This window comes from Clupea harengus, chromosome 9, assembly GCF_900700415.2.
Source record: "Clupea harengus chromosome 9, Ch_v2.0.2, whole genome shotgun sequence".
Lineage (NCBI taxonomy): Eukaryota > Metazoa > Chordata > Actinopteri > Clupeiformes > Clupeidae > Clupea > Clupea harengus.
The window spans coordinates 3709942-3714941 of NC_045160.1; the positions used below are offsets into that span (position 1 = coordinate 3709942).

Below are 5000 nucleotides of genomic sequence, written 5' to 3' on the forward strand. Positions count from 1 at the left end.
ACACACACACACATTTTCTCCCCTTCTTTCACACTCACAAGCCTGGGCCTTTCATTTTGAGCTGCTCCACAAAGCCTGACAGGCTGGGCCGGGCAGAGAGGAGCACTGATGACACACACACACACACACACACACACACACAGAGGAGCACTGATGACACACACAGCCCAGCTCAGGCCCTAATCTAACACACTGCACACTCCTCCACTAATCCCCCAGAAAGAGAGGGAGAGAGAGGGACAGAGGGAGCGAGAGGAAAGAAAGAAAGTGAGGGTGCAGGAGATAGAGGGCTAGAGAAAGAGAAATAGAGAAAGGGAAAAGGGGGTGGGGAAGGTGTACCAAGTGAAGATGAACAAGAGACAGAGAGAAAGAGGGTGCTAATGAGAGAGAGAGAGAGAAAAGGGAAGAGAGGATGTTTGCAAGCAGGAGAGGAAGCCCGGAGATGGAGAGAGCACAAAAAAAGATCACTAGAGAAAGGGGGCAATGCGCGGAAGAAAAAAAGAGAGAAAGAGAGAGGACAGACAGAGGGAGGGAGCAGGGGAGCGAGAGAAAGAGAAAGAGGGATGATCATGGTAATTAAAGAGGGGTAAACAGTGCAGGGCGGGCACCGCAGGCTTGTGAAGCGATTAAAGGGAGATCTGTCTGGATTTAGGGACGGCCAAAGGAGAGAGACACCACTCACCCCCAACGCCCCAATCCCATCATGAGCTAGAGCCAGGATCCAGTGAGACCAGGAGGCTAGTCTCTCACTCTGTCATACGCACACACACACACAGACACACACACACACACACACAGACACACACACACACACTCACACACACCTGTCTCTCTTTCTCTCTCACTCACTCACTCACTCACACACACACTCACACTCACACATACACCTGTCTCTCTTTCTCTCCCTCTCACTCACTCACACACACTCTCACACACTCACACACACTCACACACACTCACACACACACACACACTCACACACACACACACTCCAGCTGCTTATCGGAGCGGCTGTGTCACATGGTAGACAGAGCACATTTACATTTTGATTTAGTTACTTAGCCAACACTTTCATCCAAAGTGACTTTCAGTAGAGTGGGGGCATGTAGTAAAAGGGGCAGGCTTTTGACAGTGAGGCTACACTCTAGGACTGTGTGTGTGTGTGTGTGTGTGTGTGTGTGTGTTTACAGGACATACATATGAGTGGACTTCCAGTATAGCTAAGATACATACACGCCATGGTTCCGTGAATGTGTGTGATTTAAAGTGTGTGTATCATATACTGTAAGTTACATGCCATACACTGAAGCCATTACATCCAAATCTTTTATCGAACAGGCTGATCTGAATGCAATCTTTGCACGCCATGTGTGTGGTGTGTTGTGGGTGTGTGTGTGTGTGTGTTGTGGGTGTTGGTGTGTGTGGGCATTAGGAATACATTACTTGGGTGGTATATGGGCCATATAGGCATCCACTGTGTAAATCCAGTAATGCGATGTGACAAAGGATAAGGGGGTGCGCTGTACACAAGAAGACAGAAGAGCTGGGATAGACTGAGAGGAGAGAAAGAGAAAGACGAGATCAAAGAGCCGGAGAGAAGGAAAAGGAGGGGGGGGGGGGGGGGGGGGGGAGCAAGACATGGGAGAGCTAGAATAATGACGAAATATATTGCAGCTGGAAGATTCGAAAATGTCTTAGTGTGTTTGTCTATGAAAATATAAACAGCTCATTTCAAAATCCCAACTTTAAAGTCCCAAACACAATCCACTGAGAGAAAGAGAGGGTGAGAGAGAGAGAGAGAGAGACAGAGAGAAAGAGAGAGAGAGAGGGTGAGAGAGGGAGAGAGAGAGAAAGAGAGAGAGGGAGAGAGAGGGAGAGGAAGAGGGTGTGTGAGAGAGTGAGAGAGAGAGAGAGAGAGAGAGGGTGAGAGAGGGAGAGGAAGAGGGTGTGTGAGAGAGTGAGAGAGAGAGAGAGAGAGAGAGAGGGTGAGATAGAGCGGGTGAGAGAGGTGGAGAGAGAGTGTCATGGATAGCGTCCCCTGCCCAGTCTCCCTTGCAGCCAGCCCAGATCAGAGAGGCCAGGCTGGGATGGGAAACAGGAAATGGCGGCCGGTGGCGTTTTGATTAAAATAAGAGGATTAAATTAATCAAAAGGCGCTATCAAAAAGCCCCCAGTTAAACACAGCCAATCTGCTTTGATGCCTATCACTCTTTTACAGAGTTTAATTAAGAACTGTAACTGGCAAAGCAAGCAGGGGCACACCCCGAGTGATGACTAAATGAGAAAGTAGTAGAGAAGGAGGGGGTTAGGGAGAGTGTTTGAAACCTTACCAAAGGTCTGTTTTAAGCTGCTAAACCACAACACACACACTCAAAGCTGTATGGCGAAAGTTGAGTGTGTGTGTGCGTGTGTGTGTGTGTGTGTGTGCGTGTGTGTGTGTGTGTTTATCTAAGAGAGGTTGTGAGCTACGTAGGTACACTCAGAGGAACACACAGACTCAAACTTGCTTTTGGAAACAACTGAAAAATTGATTGAGAAACATAGACACATACAGTAACTTCTCACACACACACACACACACACACACACACACACACACACACACACACACACACACACACCTCCTGATTGAGGAGCGCGGTGGCCAGTTTGTGGACGTCTGCGGTGAGCAGGGAGGTGCCGCGGATGACCTTGCTGAGGGCGGCAAGAGACTGGTGGATGCCCTGGACCAGGCGGATGGCGTTGAACTGCTCCAGGACGATGAAGGAGAGGATGGGGGAGCCCTGACCCTCAGTGGGGGGGGACACCTTCTGGTGGATCAGAGACGAGCCCTGGGGGGGGAGACAGGAGGAGCATGGGTGAGACACACAGAGAGAGAGAGAGAGAGAGGAGAGAGAGAGAGAGAGGGAGAGAGAGAGAGAGAGAGTTCACTTTTATTTGGTACATTTGTCAATAACTCCAATTTAGCACTAGGCCTGGGCGGTATCTATTTTTTCATCCCTTCATACTTTCCTGACATTCACCGGGGTACGCGTTATACGTATGACGGTATTTGCGAAAAAAAAAAAAAAAAGTAAAATCCGAAGCTGCTGGTGATAGAAGTCACTGTAGCATGTATGGCATCGTCTAGCCTACAATGCAATGTGACTAATATGCAATTAGCCTACTTAGACAAGCCTTGCTGGGTTTTAAATGCTTATGGCCCATGAATAGATGGGAAATAAGTGCCCTTCTTCCATCGATTCAGCAGACCTTGCTGGAGGTATGATGACACTGCTGTGGAAGATCCCGAAAGTCAGTGGGCTGAACGGAGATGATGTGTGGGTGGTGGTGCAAGACTGGCATTTGAATAAAATCATCTGGCTAATAAACTGCTTTTGTAGTTGGAAGAAGTCCTCTCAAGATAAAGTTCTATGCGGCAATATTCTCATGATTCCATATCTAGTCATATGTAATTGATTAGCTAGAAGACCTATAGAGCAGAAATGAGCTGATGTGAGCGAAACTACATTAGCCATCATGCACTGTAAACTACGGAATCGTCCAAGAATAAACAGGGTCACAAGTGTGGAAGCTGAACGCTGGGGAAAGGCGGAGACAACTCCTCATTGAAGAGTTAAAAAGATCACCCTTTGTTTATTTCAACACCACTCCACTTGGTCATTGTCGCAGAGCACACAACTTAATCACCTCCTAGGGTGTATGGGAAACGTAGTTACCCGACCTACTAACAGTAGTGTGAATGTAAACACATAAGAACATGGCTGAGATCACTGTGAATTATATAAAATGTAAGTCCTGACTGCGAGTGGTCACCACACGTCAATTCTTTTTTTGCTACCTCCAAATAATTCTTCTGTTGGCTTAGTTGGCTCCGTGTCAGTTTAATAGAAAAAGGAGCGTCTGTATTGTTGACTGCATTGAAAAATCATACCTTCTGGATTTGTAAATACCCCGGTAGGCCGTAACACCGTGATATCGCCCATGAACGTCAAGATTTATATGTAGATCATGTATATCGAGATCAAATAGAAAGAGAGAGAGAAACAGACAGATAGAAGGAAAGAGCGTGAGAGACAGAAACAGCGATATGGAGATAACGACGGAGAGTGATAAAGGCAAAGGTCAAAAGCACTTCACACAATAAACAGCAGACGTTCGTCTCAGTTGTCCTTGAGAGCACTCCTCGCCCACTACACAAACACAAGCACACTTAATCGTAAACTAATTGCCCTCGCACGTTAGTGTACAACGGGCTGCCTCACACTTGGCACCTCATGCAGTTGGCAACTCCCTGCAGACCGTACCATGTTAGCGCTGTTAGCATCACTGCTACGTCGGCGAGGAGAGAAATGCTCGACTGCACAGCCGGTGAGCTGAAAGTGCCGGCTGAAAACCCATGCTATGGATCAAGGACCCACGGCAACCTCGAGCCAGCTGTGCCCTCATGCCAATGTTGGAGAGGGAGACAGGCTGGCACAGGAGCGTGGGGGAGAGGGAGAGAGAGAAAGAGAGAGAGAGAGAGAGGGAGGGGAGATGAAAAAGAGGATGAGCAAGTGAGGCCAACAGAGGCCGGAGAGAGAGCAAAAACAAGAGCAGGAAAAACAACCATGCCTCAAACAGAGGGATGCTGCCATCATGAAACGAGGAACAAGAGGAGACGCTAACACCCGCTCTACATAAAAACAACACGGACGCTAATCCCGCAGTGTGTGGATCTGTGTGCATGTGTGTTTCGGTGTGTGTGCATGTGTTTCGGTGTGTGTGGGTGTGTGTGCATGTGTGTTTCGGTGTGTGTGGGTGTGTGTGCATGTGTGTTTCGGTGTGTGTGGGTGTGTGTGCATGTGTGTTTCGGTGTGTGTGGGTGTGTGTGTGCATGTGTGTTTCGGTGGGTGTGGGTGTGTGCGAGTTTTGCTTTCAACATCACCTCATAGAAAGCTGGGAGAGGCAAATTAAATTACTGCAAACATGCATTAAAAAAAAAAATCCTCTGCGTTCGC

At 48.1% G+C, this 5000-nt stretch overlaps 1 pseudogene; it reads right to left on the reverse strand.

Moving 5' to 3' along the window:
• The window catches only part of LOC116221791, a 68065-nt pseudogene that overhangs the window by 24689 nt on the left and 38376 nt on the right, over positions 1-5000 (reverse strand).